The sequence below is a fragment of the Delphinapterus leucas genome, chromosome 11 (assembly GCF_059928025.1).
Source record: "Delphinapterus leucas isolate spDelLeu-1000000601 "Yukka" chromosome 11, BTC_Dleu_Yukka2, whole genome shotgun sequence".
Lineage (NCBI taxonomy): Eukaryota > Metazoa > Chordata > Mammalia > Artiodactyla > Monodontidae > Delphinapterus > Delphinapterus leucas.
The window spans coordinates 63,541,871-63,563,060 of NC_143139.1; the positions used below are offsets into that span (position 1 = coordinate 63,541,871).

At 39.6% G+C, this 21,190-nt stretch overlaps 1 protein-coding gene and 1 non-coding gene across 2 annotated transcripts in view; both read left to right on the forward strand.

Annotated features, from left to right (window-relative positions):
• Positions 1-21,190, forward strand: part of SYT1 (synaptotagmin 1) — a 194,144-nt gene that overhangs the window by 66,157 nt on the left and 106,797 nt on the right. The window lies entirely within an intron of this gene.
• LOC115803538 (small nucleolar RNA SNORA18) lies at positions 9,935-10,065 on the forward strand. The gene has a single exon (XR_004024277.1). It is a non-coding gene; the product is annotated as a small nucleolar RNA SNORA18 (small nucleolar RNA).

Here is a 21,190-nt window from a genome sequence, read left to right on the forward strand (position 1 = left end):
TTCCATCCTGACTTTATGTTTTTATGACTAACGCAATCCAAGTCCCCTCCCTTACTAGTAGTTCAGGTTCGCTTGCCTTTTTTTTTTGTTTAATGTTGCATGACTGATGACCCACTCTCCTTCCACCTGCTAACAGGTGAAGATGGAATCTGACCTTGCAAGACAGCTAAACCTTTCTCTTCCTTTTGTCTCTTTAAAACAGAAGTCCTTTGAGTTTCCAGAGATGGTTACGCATAAAACCATTGTCTTAATTTTCCCCCTTTTCAGGTTAAGGCCTCAAACATCATCCTTTATAATCAGTATGTACAATTCTACCACTGGCAAAAGGCTTCTAACATGTATAGCCTCAGGCTACCTGGTGAATTTTTAAGATTTTCTTCCTTTTAATCATTCAAGAATATTTATGTCATCCATAAGTCAAACCTGAAGCCAACCTCCAGATATTTGGAGTAATCCATTCTTTTAATATTTTCACTTAATTACTTCAAATATTATGATCAATAGCTATGACCCCATTTTCTTTTTTAATGAATTTTATTTATGATCATTGCAGCAACTGTATCAGTCAGTCCTGTACCCCAGCATCAAGTACATCTTCAAAGCATTAGACCCTTTTTATTTTAGCATTCGTTCCTAATTTTTCATCCCTATGCCTTCCACTACTACTTTTTAATCCCTAAAAACAGCATAAAATACCACCAGAATGCAACTGGATCCCTTTTTTTTAAGGAGTCTGTCTCATAACTTGACCAGTACTATTTTGTCTCCATTAGAAAATGTCCATCACCTCTGCTTTGTGTAGAATTCGTTAAAGAGTGATTTTTAAATGAGATTCTGTAATCTAGTACAAATGGGAAAAAAACTGATTGCTGAATTAAAACAAGTTGGGACATAATTTAATTAGGACCCAAGCAGAAGGGAAGAGAAACTACTTTAGTGCCTTAATAGAAAATCAGTTTTGCAAGAAAATTTCACATTTTTAAGTCTAATTAGAAAAACATTTAATTCGCAGAAAAGCATTTGGAGAATACATATTCAATCAAAAATCCAAAGTTTTTTAAGCTTATGATAAGTTACTTGATATTCCTTTGGAATGCGTTCAAGTCATTATTCCTTATGGCATCTCTTTTGTCCAAGGATCATGAAAGAACTGATGCTGTTTCTAAGTATACTTAGCAGTCAGATGGTAGCTCACGCCCTCCAAGAATCTCTGCACAACGAATTAGTGCCCTGAACGAAATCCTCATAAAAGGTTAAGTGCAGGAACTTTAATATGGAAGCCAGTAAGAATCTACCTTGTCACTCACAAAATATCACATTAGAAAAATGCAACAAAGACACTCATTTTGACCCACAGCATTCCAGGAAGGTATACTTATTTTTACTTCTTCATTGTCTGTCTTCCCCACTGGACTGTAGGCAGATTGTTCCCAACTGTGAAACCAAGTTTAATCACAGAGGCAAGCATATATATTTGAAATATATTTTTGAATTAATGAATGGGGCAGAGTTGCTTATTATACATGAGAGATGCTTCAAAACTTCCATTTTAAAGTCCATGTTATGGTAACTGTGTTCTTATTTTACAAATGAAGTCTAAAGTATTCTGAAAAACCATCAATAAAGTATCTTAGCACCAAACAATGAAAGTGATTTAGTACCCTTTTGTCTTTTCAGTCTTTTTATATCAAAGGGAGGCAGTATAGATGCTTAGCAAAATCATTCTAATTGTTTTTGTTGATGGTCATGAAAATGATGAGTTTCTCTCACTAATTTTTTGGGGGGAGGTGAGGGGTAAAGGCTTATTCAGGATCTCTTTCCTCTCTATAAACCTTTTTATCCTGTTTCCATGATGCACGGAGAGCTTGTGGCTCAGCTTAATTTAACTTTTATTTAAAGTTAAGATTTAGTTAAAGCTCTGATTTGAGTCTCTGCTGGCAACATGGAAATTTACCCAGAGGGAAATGGGAAAGAATCAATTCCAAGGAGAAGTCCAAGAATATGAACAAAATCTAAGTTTATTGTATCTAGAATATTTGTTGCTAGTCAGATTTATAATAAAATAGATATAAAACAATTCAATAATATTATATTAAGACCATGATATATTTTAGTGTACTTAGTATCTATGTGTCCATTTTGTGGTACGTGCAACATAATAGTTTCCCTTTAAACTAAGTAGAGTTGCATTTGATTTCTTGGTATGTCTTTGGCCATAGCTGTGGTTTACTTGCATCTGAGTTTGGTCAGAATTTCAATCACCAATTATAACTGTATTGCTATGCATAATAAGAATTGTCGGCTTCATGATGTGGTCTCTAAAAACATCATAGGAAAGAATAACTGGAAATATCCTTCTAGTGTGTAGGACTGTAATTTGATTGCCTTTCTAGTTAAAAAGCCTTTTCAGGCACAAATGGATGAAAACAAATTCTCACTTCACTGAGATTCTAAATGAAAATTTGGTATCATTTGGATGCTAAAATAAAAATGTGGGAACTGTGAGCTTCAGTTTTATTGGGGACTTAACTGAGGACTGTAGCCCCAGAGACAGCCTCTCAGATAGCTCCAAGGAACTCTCAGGAGGACATAAGGGGGGAGGTTAGTATATATGTGATCTTGGCAAAGAGGTTTGGCAAGCAAACGCACATCTCTGTAGAAGGTTGCTAATAGCCACGAGGAAAAGATATCTGAGTTAATGATTTTAGTGCTTTAAAGTATGGGAAGATGCAAGAATTTGGGTTCATAAGATTTTCTCCTGAAAATATCTAACTATCTGAAAGCCTTGTTCTGCCAGTTTTCCCAGAGCACAGAGTGCCTCATTCCTGATCTCCACCCTGAGCTCCTTTCAGGGTATGTTAAAGGTCAGCAACTCCAGTAGCTAATGACTCAATCCTTGTAGAACCAGACAGCAAGCGACATTCTTTAGTTGGCCCTTTTTTTTTTTTTTTTTTTACTGTGAATTCCCTAGAAAAAATAAATTTAGACTCTAAAGAATTAAGTGAAGGGAGAGACCCTGGACATTTTCAAAATGCCCTTTGACGACCTCCCATGGTTCCCCCATTATCATACCTTAACCTACTGCATTACCCTCCCCTTCACAGCTGTCATCGCCCAGAGGCCTGGATTTCCAACCCAGCTCCCTCGGTTCCAAAATTCATCTTATTAAAAGCTTCCCTTAACTTCTCTACCTAAGTTATAAACACCAATAATAATAAGAGCTACTATTTACTGAGAATCTACTGTGTGTCCACAAAAAAACTTCACAACAGTCTTCAAAAGTGGCATATTAAATCTGTTTTACAAAACGAGGGGAAAAACAAACCTGAGCCCAGGAAAGTCTAAGTAGTCTGTCCAAGTTCACACAACCAATGCCAGAGCTAAACTTCAAACACCGGTCTTTCTACTTCACCACTCTTTCTACTTCACAATACCACCTGCTTTAAACAGTCTCTCTCAGTCTCTTTAGCCTCCAAGTGTAGCTATAAACTCAACTTAAATGCAAAAAAAAAAAAGAGCAAAACCAAACTGATACAAATTAGTTTTTCCTCAGCTTTGGCTTGTTTATTTTGGAATTTCAACATTTGGTCAATTTTCTTTGACAACATTCAACTGATTAAAATCTACATATATATTTTCCTTCTCAAATATTTTAATACACTGCAAATGTAACACAGCAAAAGAAAAAAAACAGTAAATAGCTATGGCATTTTTGTTTCTTCTTCATAATATTTCATAAATACTTAGCATGAATTCCTGTCCAGGACACAAAGTCCTAAAATTCAAAGGTCCTGTCCAGGATACAAAGCCCTAAAATTCAAAGGTACTCATTAACACAAACATGTTATTATTCACTCATGATTGCTGATGAATTTAACGAAGGCAGAGGGATTTTGCTTTCCAATAAAAAAATTCATTAAATAGAATTTAAACTCCCATTCATTTATTCAGAACATATATTGAATATCTGTGAAATTACCACTGTAAAGTGCATGGAATGGAAGATTAAGATTCACATATGGGAAATGGTCAATAATAGTAGCAAAATTTCGTAATGAAAATTAACAAAAGCAGTTTCGTAAAGAGCCAGATCTGAAGTATAAATTACGGGGCACCGTATGTTTTAGGCACAAAGAAAAGGTACGGACAGGGAGGGTCCGTGGAAGAGTTGAAAAAAGTGAGCTAGTCTTTAAAACTGAGTAGAATTTGAATAGGCAGAAGGAAACTAAGAGTGCCTTACAAAAGTTAAGAGGTGAACAAAAGCCAGCTGACAGAGCTAAGACCGCCAATGACAGGCCCAGGTAGAAGTAGAGTGAAAGCTTGAACAGATATCCTGAGAAATAAGATTGAATGAAGTAGTTTAGTGACAGTTTGTCCCTTACAATGTCCGACTGATCAACCTAAACTCAGGACGCTAAATAAAGCTCGTAAAACTTGTTCTTCCCAAGGACAAGAGCTGGAATATGAAAGCCAGCCCCACCTCTATGCCAAGCACTCTAGTAAGTGCTTTTCTCACATGATCTCAGGTAATCCTTGGTGCAGTCCTATGGGGTCATTCTTCAGATCCCTGTTTGGGATTGGCCAATCCCCATTGGCCCGGTGCACCCAGAAGGTAAGCACCAGAATAAAGATTTAGACCTAGGTCTGACTCCCAAACCCATTCTCTCTCTCCTCTGCCATATTGCTACTTAATTGACTAACACTCAGTGAGTCCAAGGATATTGCCAGTCTTGTTTCTCTTCTTATCCCCAGTGCCTGGCACTGTGCCTGGAACATCCCAAGTGCTTAAATAAGTATTTCCAAGTGAATCGGTTGGACAAATTAAAATAAAAATTTTCTTTTACAAACATGCATGAGTCATACCACCTTCAGAGAAGTCATCTTTGAAGGATACCCAGTTATTCCAGTTGTACTACTGCCTATATGGTACATATTTTGAATTCCAGCCCCTCTCTCCAAAAGTCTTTCTCAGTATACAATACAGTCTTCTCTCTGTCCTCAGTTGTGGCCTGTCTTTAAAAGGTAAGTTTGATTGAAATGGTCATAAGCTGTTTCCAAGTATGGCCTATAAGGTGATGATCCAACTGAGTAAAATAGTTTTAGTTATTATGATCAAGTAATGAAGTGGATATTCTTGTGAGACTTCTATTCTGACTCTGACCAAAATGTTTTGAGCAATAACATCATTATATAGTCTCTCAAATGGGTCACTATAGGAAAAATCATCAAGAGATATAAGTTCTGGATACATGTAGTGCCAAGGAAATCTGTTTTAATAGAAACTAGTGTAGGTGTTAGTTTTCTTTTTTATTTAAAGAATAAAGAGTGAGAGTTTTCAGTCGAACTTTAAATACAGCAAAGTGGTTTAGAAGCATGGATTTCATGAATGTAGATTGGAGGAGCATAAAGTGAGGAGTGGGAACTGAAATAGGAATGAATAGAAAACAAAAGAAGAGTGAGAAAAATGATATAGACAAGCGCAATCTTGCCTGTATCTGGTTGTTTTATTATTGAAATAGCAAAGAGGATTCTGAGTGGGAAGCAGTGTCATCAATGCAGGAGAATGTCTCGTTCTGTCCTGTCCTCCGATTCCACACCTTTGGATCTTTTACAATGTCATCTTTTCTGGTGGTTCATCATATGCTTTGGAACAATTTTTTTTATTATCTTGTTTGTGACTTCTTCAAATAAAATGTTTTCACCTTCTGCTTTACTCCTGCCTCGCTTTGAGCAAGCCAAATGTTTGTATTGTGAAATCTTTAATCCATTACAATCTGTTACCCTGCAATTAGATGAAATGTCAGCAATTCAGTTGTGCTATTTGTACTAAAGAATAAGGGAGAAGAATGAGGACTTGCTGATAAAGAAGAACTTAAATAATTAAAGGATGAAAGAGAGGGAGCCCGCATACACACATGCAAACCTACTTGTTTTACACGTGGCTAAGGTTCTTTCCAATTGTGAACAAGAGGCCTTAAATACTGCAAATTACTTTTATTCCTTCATTCTTTCATTTATTCAACATATATTTATTAGGGTTCTTTTGTGAGCCAGGGACTGTACTAGCTTCTAGAAAAACAGTGGTGAAGATAAACAGACCCATTAAGCGTAGTCAATTATAATTTAATTATGAGACAGTACCACAGGTAGATAAAAGCTCTGAGCCTGGACTCAACCGATGTGTATCCAACCATGACTCCACTTACTATTGGTGTCCTTAGGCTTGTTACTTAACCCTTCTGTAAAATGGGATTAATATTACCCACCTCCATGAGTTGTGATACACTCTAAAAGATAATTCATTTAAAGCATTTAAACAATACTTGGCACCTAATAAACTCACAGTAAATACTAGGTTTTCTTATTATGGAAGACACTGATCAGAGCCTTTATTTCCTTGCCACTGAAAAAGCACTGCTCTGACCACTAGACTTATATACTTTCTTTTGTGAGGAGACTGAGACAGCCTTAGGGTTCAGAGGACATTAGCATACAGTTCTGATGAAAGACAGGATATCCAAGTTTAGCCCCCATGTGCGAGAAACTGTGGATGAAGACAGACTGTGGATGAAGACAGACTGTGGGTGACATGGAGAAGAGGTCACAAGGCCAATCCAGGGTAAGGCTTAGCACGCATGAGTGGAAGGTGGCACTAACACAGTGTGGCCCCAATGACCACACACTTCTCTATGCTCTGACACCACAAAAAAAGAATTCAAAGTCCAGGCCCTACTAAGTCAAAAAGACTGTCAGTAACAAGTATTGGTGAAGATGTGGCAAAATCGAAACCCTCACACAGCTCTGAAGGGTGTAGCCACTTTGGAAAACAGTTTAGCAGTTTCTCAAAATGTTCAACAGAGAGGATTCATATGACCTAGCAATTCTACTCCTAGGTTTATCCTCGCCCCCCAAAGTGGAGATGCATTTCCACACAAAAAATTGTAGAAGAATGTTCGTAGCAGTATTTTTCACAATTGCCAAAGAGTGGAAAGAATTCAAATTTCCATCAACTGGTGAATAATTAGACAAAACATGCTATAGTCATACAATAGAATATTATTCAGCCATAAAAAAGAGTGTAGCACCGATACGTGCTACAACATGGATAGACCAGAACAGCCAAATCCACACAGACAGAAAGCAGATTAATGGTTGCCTAAGGCTGGGAGTTGCAGGGTGGGGTGGGGGGCAGTAGAGGAGGCGGCATGAGGAATGACAGCTGGTGGGTATGAGTTTCTTTGTGCGCTGATGAAAGTATTCTAAAATTAGATAGTGGTGATGGTTAACACAACTCTGAATCTACTAAAATCCACTGAATTGTATCCTTCAAGAAGGTGAATTTTCTAGTAGGTGAAGTATAACCTCAATAAAGCAGTTTAAAAAAAAATGTTATTTCAGGCACTGAAACCCTAATCATGGAAGCATGATGTTCTAGGTTGACCTGGGGCTCCATCTGAAACAGAACTGATGTATGCTGGGAATCCTCTCCCAATACTGTTTCCAAAGTTGAGGGATATTTCCTCAAAATATTCCAGTCTCCCTTTAAATCAGAACATGTGTCTGCAGGATCCTGCTCTTCACCACCACACCTCTTGATGTAAGGTCAATGCTAAGACCCCTTGGATAGATGAAGAACCCAGGCTCAGGCCACGTGGCTAGCCAGTGAGAACTCAGGATTCAGACACCCTTTTTCTGATTCCAAAGCCATTTTCTACTAGCGTACTCTCTCGTAGGGTAGAAGCTTCAGGGTTGCTTGTCCTGACACAAGAACAATGTTCTAAATATTAGAACTACCCACTCCCTTTTGCAGTCTGTCTTCCTACGGTAGGCTCTCAGAGATTCCTCCAGTTATTTCCTTGCTCTTTTCTGTGCCTTGACTAGCAGCATCATGCCTTTTTTTAATGGAGGTAGAACTCGACATATAATAAAATGCAGATATGAAGTGTACAGTTCAATGTGTCTTCACAACTGTATACACCGATATAAGCACCACTCCAGTCAGGCTGCAGAACATTTTTTACCCCCAAGAAGTCCCACACGCATCTTGGTGTCTATACAGGAATGCACTGATGCTTACTCTAATGGGATTCTATAGTTTCTTCTTCCTCATTCTCACTAAGTGCCCAGATAATGCTCAGCATCACCTTGATCTCTAACCCACAGCGTATTGTTTCCGCTGTACTGTACGACTGGCACCTCATGACACACATCCCTGTTTTCTAAGTGTCAGTGCCAAGCCGCTTTGTGCTGTTACATAAAAAGATGCCTTGTTTACTTGTTTTGTTGTCTACAGGAGTATAAGCTCCTTGGAAGTAAGGAAAGTATTTACTACTTTTGCACATCACAGTAGTTAGCTCTTAGGAGAACATGTGGCAGGGATCAAATGAGGACAGAACTCGGGCTCCAAATCCCATCAACTCTCTGAGCCTCATTTCCTTGTGTGTAAAATGCTGTTGAAAAATGTACAACGATATGTACTTAGGTGTTTGAAATTTATTTTTGTTTTTTTCCCAATGATTTTTAGAAAATTCATAGAGTTGTGCAACTGTCAGAACAACCTAATTATAGAACATTTCCATCACCCCAAAGAGAAACGTTGTGCCCATTTGCAATCACTCCCATTCCCAGCCCTCATCCCCAGGCCACTATTGATCTACTTTCTGTCTCTATGGATGGCTATTCTAGACACTGCCTATCAATGTAATTCTACATTATGTGGCCTTTAAAAAGTTATTTTTTCTGGACTTCCCTGGTGGCACGGTGCTTAAGAATCTGCCTGCCAATGCAGGGGACACGGGTTCAAGCCCTGGTCTGGGAAGATCCCACATGCCGCAGAGCAGCTAAGCCCGTGAGCCACAACTACTGAGCCTGCGCTCTAGAGCCCGTGAGCCACAACTACTGTAGCCCGCGCGCCTAGAGCCTGTGCTCCACAAGAGAAGCCACCACAATGAGAAGCCAGCACACAGAAAGGACGAGTAGCCCCCGCTCGCCACGACTAGAGAAAACCCGCACGCAGCAACGAAGACCAAACACAGCCAAAAATAACCAAATTTATTAAAAAAAAAAAAAAAAAGTTATTTTTCAAACCCAGCTCTGTCTGATGCCAAATGAATTCCTAAAGTAAACAGATACATTGAGTAGAAAATCACTTGCTCTATGGGGGTGGAGTGGGGGGAGATTCATTGTTTCCAGTACCATTTAGCAGTTTCAGGAGTATTTTTCCTCTCACTATAGCACCACTGACAGTCTCAGTATCTCTTTCACTCACTCCTGTCCACTCTTTCCAGATTTCAAGTGCCTGAAGACAAAGAGGAATGGCACCTAAGCTTTGGGGAAGACTGATGGGAGGTTTCTGTCAGTCTACTGCAAACAAAACTTCTGCCCCTTGGCGTCCCCTGCCAGCCTTATCTCCTCTCTTCTCTCTTTTTATCTCTTCAGGAGAACTCAGGGAACAAATAAACCATTTAGATTGCTTTTTTGCTCCCTTTTAAATGTCCCCCAAGTTGCTAATAACATGCAGTTATTTTCTCCCTGATGGAACACAGCAAGACTGTGAAGCAGGCACGTATGCCAGGGTGCTCACAGGGTCTTACCTGGCCCCCAGGAGCTGGCGGGAGTCCAGCTTGGAAAACACAGGAGTGCACCGGGCAGTAGGAGGACCCAGAGCACAGCGAATCCAGCCTTGGGCAAACCATCTAAAACGCTTACAGAACAGTGCTCTTAGGGGTAATGCCCTTCATTCTAAAATGAGCCCCTCCTTTCAACATCCTTTCTGAAAGTACCTTCTAAATCAGTATTTTTGTTTTCGGGTGGAACATAATTAGTTTATATGCAAGAACAATTTTCTGGACTTCAGATAACACTGGAGTGTAGAGATGAGGATTTGTGAGTGAAATGTGAGGCCCTACAGACAATTCTATTAGAAGGGAAAAAAGTTGAGGTCTATCCCGATGGGGCTTTTTCTGTAAACCTACATCGTTGGAAACACCTCATAGATTAACTGTGTGGTTTCCTTTACTCATAGAACTACATGTTAGATCTGTGGGAAAGAACTACAAGACAGAGCTGCCAAGTAAACTATGAAAAACCTAACAAACTTTTTACCTTAGGTATTGGCATATCCCAATGATCTGTACTGTTCTAGGGTGTGATGGCTTAGGAGTGAATATGATTTGAACCTAATACATTTTTAGAGGGTGTCAAACCCTCTAAAAAACCCTGGTTCTGCCTGTCAGAACCAGGCAGATCCATCTCCTGACCCTGAACATGGTCCTAAAGTAAATCGCTTGAGGAAATTGGATCCCAAAGATTACAGGTGGGGAATTTTGAAGTGTGTCCATATTTCATTGGAGATCAAAGAAGCCTAACTAAAAGAATTGTGGGCTGACTCACATGATAACTTATTTTTGAAAGGGCTGTTTTATCTTGAAGATTATGAGTTAGGAGAAACTAAGGTGATTGGCAGTGGAAAGAATCAGAACGTGTGAAATTCCTTAAAAATTGATTGACTTAAATAACTTTGTCTGTGTTACACATAATTAAAAAAAACCCTTTAAAAAAAAGGGAAAAAAATTTTTTTTTGTTTTAAAAATACTTCTAGTCATGTCTTCTCATTCTCTAAGCTGCAAACACTCTGGAATGTGGTGAGAGGTTATTTAGCAAAAGTTAACCAACTGCTCTTCAGTTTAAGGTGTTACTTCTGCATGTATAAATCAATATTCCGACAAGGAGCTTCCCTGAATTTTCTCCTTCTGCTAGTGTAGGAGGGGAACTGTCTTTTAGGAACCAGCATAGTGTCAGGAATTGTCTGTTCTTAATTGTATCTCAGTGTCAGAAAGCAAAAATAGAGTGAGATTAGAATATTCAAATAGGTCAAGAGTCTGGAGTTTTGTGTTTTGATTTTTGAACATATTTTTGGATAGCCTAAGTCATAAAGAGAGAATGTAGACAGCAGCCTTTGAAATGCTTGCCTGATTTTAAAAAAAAAAAAAATTTACCATCAATGTTTAACTTAGAATTTGAGGACAGATGTGTGCTGCTTCTTGAGGTCACTGGCTTTCCAAGTCCCATCATGTTGATGCTTTGTTTATATTGAGGCCACATTAGAAAATTACATCCAGGCTATGGAACCTGAGTGTCACAGTAGGATTGCCTAATTTTAGGGGAAATTATGTTATCTTTTTGTTGTTGTTGTTGTTGTTGCGGTACGCGAGCCTCTCACTGGCGTGGCCTCTCCCGTTGCGGAGCACAGGCTCCGGATGCGCAGGCTCAGCGGCCATGGCTCACGGGACCAGCCGCTCCGCGCCATGTGGGATCTTCCCGGACCGGGACACGAGGCCGTGTCCCCTGCATCGGCAGGCGGACTCTCAACCACTGCGCCACCAGGGAAGCCCTCTTTTTCTTTTTGGTAGACAGTATTTTCAAAGCTCCATTAGCTAGAAAAACCAGGTAGAGCACAAACTTAGCTTAACTGTGTTTAAACTCCCATCTATTGAGTTTGTGTGGGGGGCGGATGCGTGTTAGGTGTGTTAGCTCATTGATTCCTCACAGTGGCACTCTGGGGTACGTACCCTCCATATCCCCAACGGATAGACAAGAAGCTGAAACTCAGAGAAACTGAACAGCATGAGGCCATGCAGCTAATGGGAGGCCTGAGTTTCAGACATGGTCCAACTCCAGACACACATCATCCATCACATGGGATTGCCTCTAACTGAAAAAGAGGTTACAAGGCCTGCATTAGGGATGATGTTTTAGTCTGCAAACACACACCTGCTCTGCACACACTCTGTACTTTGTTTCTCTTACTCTTATGCTCTCAACTCTAAGGCCACCACCCTACTGTGCAAAGAGGGCTGCAACAGCTTGCCTCAGTTCAACACCAATCCCAATTCCCAACCCTCTTAGCTGTCCCCCAGCTTTCTGGGTCAATCTTTCTATGACATAGATCCATCTGTGACAGATCCACATAGTATTCACATGTTTCTGTTTCCAAGTCTCTCTATTCCCCAGCTTCCCATCTGTTTCATTCCATCCTATCTCAAGTTCCCAGCAGGAGGAAGTAATTGCTTCCATCTCTTTCATCACCTTTCCTGATACCAGGTCCAATGGTGAACTTGGAGTTGGACATCTGCCTTGTAACTATCCCTAGGGCACCAAAGATCAATGAAACATTTTCATGTTCTCCAGACAGTGTTTAATAAGGTATACTTGAATCTAAGAGAAAGTTCTTTGTAAAACAAAGTATCTTTGTCTGCTTAGAGTTTCCTAAGCCCCTGTGTATCACAAAACAAGAGAAGCTCCTTATTCGCACCCTATACAGAAGATTTTGAGCTCTGTAGAATTTCTCAATATTTTTGTCACTCCCGAAATAATTTTTAAAGAGCAGTGAATCTGCCAGAAAGGGCTGATGCCTTTATGAGGTGCTACAATTTGAAACATGGCACTGACCAACCTGCTAGATTGCCACTTCAAAACTCTACTTCTTACAAGAGAAAGAATAAGAGGGAAAGAAAATGCATGAGCTACCTCTCACCAAACCAGATGATTACTAAGTGCCTGTCATCCAGTTTCCAATCTAGGCTTTCTTCAAATCCAAATATTTAATATTTTGAGAATAAAATCATAGCTTTCCTGCCTAGAAATCTATGTCATCTTTATATGAATTAATTTCACATATACCTTAGCCAAATTTTTAAACACTTTTTATGTTAGGTCTGAATTTTAGCAGGATAACTAGCATTTATTAAATGAGCAGTGGCTGGTGCCATTGTCAGTCATGACTTCCAAAAACCTCGTATCAGTTGGTGGCAGACCTGGTTTCCTGCACAAGGAAATCATCTCTATCGGGGGATTTCTAGAGACCTTGATTCTCACCACTGCCCCAAAACCCCAGCCTCTTCCACCTGCTGGTTTATGGTCTCTCTCCAAAACTCTCCTGACTTTGTAATTCGAATTGCTGATCCATTCCCTTGGGAGGTAAAACAATTTACATATTTAATTTATATATGAAATAATTAAACACATTAGCTCAATTAAATCTCACAGACTTGTGTTATACATATTACGCTAAATGTGCACATGAGGAAACCAAGACTCACAGAGGCTAAGAAACTTGTCTGAAATCACATAACTAGGAAGTAACGACCAGATGTTTAAATGGTTTGCCGTAAAGTCCATGTTAATTACTATTTATTCTATTTTTAAATTCCAAAGTGGAGCAGGGACTCCACGTCAGATTCCTGGGGTTGAGAGTTAGGAACGGTTCAAGCCACGTATAAAGGGACCTGGTAATTCACTTAGGAAAGAAATGTAGCATGCGACAGTGGTGACCTTTAAAAACTGGATAAGGGTTTTCCCGAAGTAGTAATCAGGATCAGAAGGGTGCCTATTTAAATAGCATACATGCAGTTTGAATTCTTTTTCTTCCTTTTTTGGTGTGCTGGAGGAAAGAAAATTGTTTATCCCAGTGACTGTGACTTCATATCCAACAGTGCTGAACCTCAAGAGAGAAAAGAGATGAGACAGCTGCATTTTAACAAGGTTGATTTAGGCCAGAGCTGCTGTTTGGGGCCTCTGGTTTGAGTCCGAGATAAGTATTTACCAGGATGTACTGCTATACAAGTCACCAGCAAATGATTTCATGGAAGAACCCAGTACACAATCACAAGGATCAAACCCCCTTTCAGATCCTCATGTTCAGCGCATAATGAATTCAGTGCCCTGGGCTAGAACTTAAGTAACTGGGAGCAAAACCCAGCTCATCATATGTCATTTCTAGAGGAAGATAATGCTTGATACATTATGTAATCTCCTGTACGTGAAGCAGGAGGCCACTGCCCAGCCATCAGAGTGTCAGGACAGAAGACAGAAAGAAAGGCTGGGAGCCCAACAGGGAGGGTGTGGTGGATTATTTCTCTCTGGGTGTTGATGTGGTGACCTGCCATATGCCCACTGCCCTTCCCATTCTCAGCATACTCGCCCGCCAATGTTCTCTAAGAAAATGCTTCTGGGTGCCTCCTTTCCACATAAAATCATATGCACTTGGGTTCAGAACCGAGAATGGAAATGGTTCATTTCCCAAATGCAAGTTCTGGCACACCTAAACAAAGATTTGTACGCAGTAAGTTAAAATCTCTCAGAGTTTCAAGCGTCAGTTTTTCAAACATATTCTCGGACTGTGAAAATTAAGGATTAATATATCCCTGAATGGAAACTGCTAATTAACATCTTCTATGCTTTATTCTTCCTATTAAGTCTGAGATTATTTTCTTACTTTTAAACATGCTGCATCTGTTTGGATTATCTTTTAATAAATTTATTTTTTTTAATTAATTTTTTTTTGGCCGCGTTGGGTCTTCGTTGCTGCGCACAGGCTTTCTCTAGTTGCGGCGAGTGGGTCCACTCTTCGTTGCGTTGTGCGGGCTTCTCATTGCAGTGGCTTCTCTTGTTGCAGAGCACGGGCTCTAGGCATGCGGGCTCTAGAGCACAGGCTCAGTACTTGTGGCGCGCGGGCTTAGTTGCTCGGTGGCATGTGGGATCTTCCCAGACCAGGGCTCGAACCCATATCCCCTGCACTGGCAGGCAGATTCTTAACCATTGCACCACCAGGGAAATCCTGGATTATCTTTTGTGTCCCATATATTTCAGCTTTATTAGTTGAACTTATTAGTTCATATTTGTCCCCCCAAAATATAGGTTAAATAGGTGATAAGATTTACACTATCTGTTTTTATGAGTTTAACAGTAAATATTATTAATATTGCTTTACATTTGTGTGATGCTTTCATGTGCTCTAGAGACTGTTGGGAACCAGCCCTGTGTTTCCAAACCAAATTCTCTCTCCCCTCAAGTCTCAGGGCTGTGGCATCTATGGAAGTTGCCTATCTGTTTTGGGCTCTTAAAATAGAAGAACCACAATCTTTCTCTGAGAGAACTGAATAATCAATGCCCATTAATTGGGGGTAAGATATCCATTTGAGGCAGCTTAGAATGACCTTCTGAAGCGACTAAAGCCTAAATAAAAAGGCGTTTAAATGTGGCATGGAAACCAAAGCTACCCCTCCTGGCAGGGTGCAGTGTTGAAACAGCTACCCCAAAGAGCCTACCTCTCTGGAGGGTTTTTTAAAAATAAGCATTGGGGGCTTCCCTGGTGGCGCAGTGGTTGAGAGTCCGCCTGCCGATGCAGGGGACACGGGTTCGTGCCCCGGTCCGGGAAGATCCCACATGCTGCGGAGCGGCTGGTCCCGTGAGCCACGGTCGCTGAGTCTGCGCGTCCGGGGCCTGTGCTCCGCGGCGAGAGAGGCCACAGCAGTGAGAGGCCCGCGTACAGCAAAAAACAAACAAACAAAAAATAAGCCTTGGGGCATGGATTTATAGTCCTGCTTCAACGTAAGGGGACAGACAAGTCGATCTCTCATGGGATCTAGCAGCCTGGTGATTCATCAAAGAAGGTGTTTAAAAAGCAAAACTGTGAAAGAAAAAGAGCTGTAGCATCAATCTAGATCAAGGCTCACATGTACTTTCTCTTTTTTTTTTTTTTTTTTAACTTCTAATCTCTGCCTGCATTTTCATAAGACCTATCACAGTAGGACATACCCTCTACAATTACTTTGACAAACTCTGGTATCAGTACTTAGGTTTTTAGTCTCTTTCAAAGTAGTCAATTTTTGACAGTGAAAAATAGCAGAAACTGATTCCTGAAGCTCTGACTCCAGTCATAGATTTGGAGAGTTGATTTAGCAGAGCGGCTTTCCGAATATTAGCCCCTGGCTAACTTTCTTGGGCAAGTGCCCATAGGCAGCAAAATTTCAGTGGAAACTTACACAAACGCAATAAAAACAGGAGTTACATCGTGTTGACTTTTCTACCAGGTAGATTGTAAAAAAAAAAAAAAAAAAGTACCAGTTTTTTAACAATCTATTTTTAATGACAGTTATATACAGCAAAATATTCTGTCCAGAGATGAGATTTCACATTGTAGAGTTCTTGCAAACAGAAGCAGTAATAAGCTGAGCCTCTGGCCATCCTATCTAAACTACATAGAAATTCATATTCATGGAAGCCAACTTTAACTTATAATTTCACACATTAAAATGGGCTTAGTGCTCAAAAATAGGAAAGTGGCTAATTACACTACCACTTAATGGAATATTAGGCATTACACATAATTATATGGAAAAATGCTTTAATATGTTAGGCAGAAAAAGCAAAATATAAAATTTTATACATAGATACATATGCTTGTGTTGTAGGTTTTTTAAATATTTGCATATGGAAAAGATAATTTGGGGATCTATGAAAATGAGATTATTGTTTTAGGATGCTAAGATAGTATTTTTGGTCCAATTTTTAACATACATATATAAATGTAAATTACACACACACATGTACATTTGATATAACAAATAACCACTTTTTCAAAGTTCAGTCTAGTATATTCTGTTTTCTGTACAAGTTTTTATCTTTTTTTAAGTGCTCTACCATGAGTTTTAAGAAAATGCAGGTAAACCCACATGTTCCCTCCTTCATTCACTTCTCTGCTCATAAGACCCCTGCCAGCTGCAATACCCACATATTGAATGGGTTTCCATTTTAACTTATATTCAGCTGATAAGTTTTTCCTTTTCCTTTTTTCCAAATGAGTTTGCCCCAGAAATTTTCCCCTAGATTATTCCACAAAAGCATGTCGTATTTACCCTTAAGTAATTAGAAAATAGGAAGGCGAAAATAGATTAACATTTAAAAATAAGAGAGAGCACCCCTGCCATGCTTCTGTGGCATTTGAGATGTGCAGTATCATGCATGTGTTTTGTCACTGGCAAAGTGAGAAATCTGGAAGGGGCTATGAAAAGTTGTATGGCTGCAATAAAATCTTGACTGACAAAGAGAAGTTTCTGTGGTGAATGTTTCCATGCCCTACAAAGGAATGGGGCAAAATAAAAAGATCAAGACTTATACCTTGGGTTAATGTGGCAAAAACTATATTGGTAAAAAATTTCAGTGCCACTGAGATGCCATCACACAATCACATTGATCAAAATGCTTCCTTGAAGCATGGATTTTCAAGCGTTTGCATTTTTCATGCCAGCCAACTTCTATTCTAAGTAGCCATCAAATTTTCATAACCTTCTCCTGGCCACCTCCAGAAACTGTGGTGGTTAGCAGGTTTGTTCCACTGCAATGAAACCGAGTAACCTTTGGATATTCTTCTATAATATCTGAATCCCAGTTACGTATCTTTACAGGGGGAGCCTGAGACTGAGGGAGACTGAACCATGAATTCATTTCTACATGACCTTTGACCTACTTCTGACAGCTAAGGAGATTTGACTTCCTGGCTGGCCTGCTAGAAGCTCAGGAAATGAGACTTCCCAGTATTTACTATGTCATTTTCTAAATCACAGTTTCAGACAGAGTATGATGTAGTATACCTCCTTGGTGGGGAAAAGCAATGTTATGGCCTAGAGGGAAAAAAAAAAAAGCATATGCCCTTATTCTTGTTAGATGCGGAAAAACAAACCATCGGGTGCAGAACAGGAAAATAAATACTGTTATGCACCTAGCTTCATACCAAAAAGATATTACTTTGTTGACCTTGCTTGCCTTTTCAATGCCAACTTCAGGTCTATTTGTTAATGCCAGCTTTGAGTAATTCAAAATGTATATAAAACCATTTTCATGAAACCTACGGTTCATGGAAGACAGAGGAGAGGTTGTCCATTTCGTGTGAGGCCTATGATTTCCCTCTTTCCATACTGATTTATATACCTGCAGGGAGGACTCATGGATCAAGAAGGTACACCTTGGTTCAAACTGCCTCTGCTATTCATGACTGTGCAAACTTGGAGAATTCAGCTAACCTCTCTGTGCTTTAATTTCCTTATGCCTAAGATAGAGAATACAAAACCCTATCACAATGGCAATTATACCTCAAGAAAAACCCTCATCACAGACTACTATAATAAGGTGCTACATGTGAAAACATCCAGAACCAGTAAGCATGCAATGAACACCAGCTTCCTTTCTTTTTTTCTCCTTCTACACTCTTAGGCTATTATAACTTACACAATAATTGTGTTACTTAAATTCCCTACTATTTCTTTCAAATACAAAGACCATATTTACTGATACAGGGGAACAAATACATAAAGCTTAAATCATATTGTGTCATATTTTTTTAAAGGGTAGTCCAACAAAATGGGACCAAGATTTCCTTGCCATTCGTAGACAGTTAATTTTAGTCTTTTTTTTTAACATCTTTTTTGGAGTATAATTGCTTTACAATGGTGTGTTAGTTTCTGCTATATAACAAAGTGAATCCGTGATGTATATACATATATCCCCATATCCCCTCCCTGTTGCATCTCCCTCCCACCCTCCCTATCCCACCCCTCTAGGTGGTCACAAAGCACCGAGCTGATCTCCCTGTGCTATACACCTGCTTCCCACTAGCTATCTATTTTACATTTGGTAGTGTATATATGTCCATGCCACTCTCTCACTTTGTCCCAGCTTACCCTTCCCCCTACCTGTGTCCTCAAGTCCATTCCCTAGTAGGTCTGTGTCTTTATTCCCATCTTGCCCCTAGGTTCTTCAAGACCTTTTCTGTCTGTTTGTTTAGATTCCATATATGTGTGTTAGCATATGGTATTTGTTTTTCTCTTTCTGACTCACTTCACTCTGTATGACACACTCTCGGTCCATCCACCTCACTACAAATAACTCAATTTCGTTTCTTTTTATGGCTGAGTAATATCCCATTGTATATATGTGCCACATCTTGTTTATCCATTCATCTGTCAATGGACACTTAGGTTGCTTCCATGTCCTGCCTATTGTAAACAGTGCTGCAATGAACATTGTGGTACATTACTCTTTTTGAATTATGGTTTTCTCAGGGTATATGCCAAGCAGTGGGATTGCTGGGTCATATGGCAGTTCTATTTTTAGTTTTTTTGGTGTTGTTGCGGTAGGCGGGCCTCTCACTGTTGTGGCCTCTCCCGTTGCGGAGCACAAGCTCCGGACGCGCAGGCTCAGCAGCCATGGCTCACGGGTCCAGCCGCTCCGCGGCATGTGGGATCTTCCCAGACCGGGGCACGAACCCACGTCCCCTGCATCGGCAGGCGGACTCTCAACCACTGCGCCACCAGGGAAGCCCTATTTTTAGTTTTTTAAGGAACTTCCATACAGTTCTCCATAGTGCCTTATCAATTTACATTCCCACCAAGAGTGCAAGAGGGTTCCCTTTTCTCCACACCCTCTCCAGCATTTATTGTTTGTAGATTTTTTGATGATGGCCATTCTGACCAGTGTGAGGTGATACTTCATTGTAGTTTTGATTTGCATTTCTCTAATGATTAGTGATGTTGAGCATCCTTTCATGTGTTTGTTGGCAATCTGTGTATCTTCTTTCAAGAAATGTCTATTTAGGTCTTCTGCCCATTTTGGACTGGGTTGTTTGTTTTTTTGATATTGAGCTGCATGAGCTGCTTGTATATTTTGGAGATTAATCCTTTATCAGTTGCTTCATTTGCAAACATTTCCTTCTATTCTGAGGGTTGTCTTTTCATCTTCTTTATGGTTTCCTTTGCTGTGCAAAAGCTTCGAAGTTTCATTAGGTCCCATTTGTTTATTTTTGTTTTTATTTCCATTTCTCTAGGAGGCGGGTCAAAACAAATCTTGCTGTCATTTATGTCATAGTGTGTTCTGCCTATGTTTTCCTCTAAGAGTTTGATAGTGTCTGGCCTTACATCTAGGTCTTTAATCCATCTTCAGTTTATTTTTGTGTACGGTGTTAGGAAGCGTTCTAATTTCACTCTTTTACATGTAGCTGTCCAGTTTTCCCAGCACCATTTATTGAAGAGGCTGTCTTTTCTCCACTGTATACTCTTGCCTCCTTTATCAAATATAAGGTGACCATATGAGCATGAGTTTACCTCTGGGCTTTCTATCCTGTTCCATTGATCTAGATTCCTGTTTTTGTGCCAGTACCACACTGTCTTGATTACTGTGCTTTGTAGTATAGTCTGAAGTCAGGGAGTCTGATTCCTCCAGCTCCATTTTTATTTCTCAAGATTGCGTTGGCTATTCGAGGTCTTTTGTGTTTCCATACAAATTGTGAAATGTTTTGTTCTAGTTCTGTGAAAAATGTCATTGGTAGTTTGATAGGGATTGCATTGAATCTGTAGATTGCTTTGGGTAGTAGAGTCATTTACAATGTTGATTCTTCCAATCCAAGAACATGATATCTCTCTCCATCTGTTTGTATCATCTTTAATTTCTTTCATCAGTGACTTATAGTTTTGTGCATACAGGTCTTTTGTCTCCTTAGGTAGGTTTATTCCTAGGTATTTTATTCTTTTTGTTGCAGTGGTAAATGGGAGTATTTCCTTAATTTCTCTTTCAGATTTTTCATCATTGGTGTATAGGAATGCAAGAGATGTCTGTGCATTAATTTTGCATCCTGCAACTTTACCAAATTCACTGATTAGCTCTAGTAGTTTTCCGGTGGCATCTTTAGGATTCTCTATTTATAGTATCATGTCATCTGCAAACAATGACAGTTTACTTCTTTTCCAATTTGGATTCCTTTTATTTCTTTTTCTTCTCTGATTGCTGTGGCTAAAACTTCCAAAACTATGTTGAATCATCATGGTGAGAGTGGGCAACCTTGTCTTTTTCCTGAACTTAGAGGAAACGGGTTCAGTTTTCCATCATTAGGAACAATTTGGCTGTGGGTTTGTCATCTATGGCCTTTATTATGTTGAGGTAGTTTCCTTCTATGCCTACTTTCTGGAGAGTGTTTTTTATCATACATGGGTGTTGAATTTTGTCAAAAGCTTTTTCTGCATCTATTGAGATGATCATATGGTTTTTTTCCTTCAATTTGTTAATATGGTGTATCACATTGATTGATTTGCATATATTGAAGAATCCTTGCACTCCTGGGATAAACCCCACTTGATCATGGTGTATGATCCTTTCAATCTGCTGTTGGATTCTGTTTGCTAGTATTTTGTTGAGGATATTTGCATCTATGTTCATCAGTGATGTTGGCCTGTAGTTTTCTTTTTTGTCACATCTTTGTCTGATTTTGGTATCAGGGTGATGATGGACTCATAGAATGAGTTGGGGAGTGTTCCTCCCTCTGCTATATTTTGGAAGACTTTGAGAAAGATAGGCATTCACT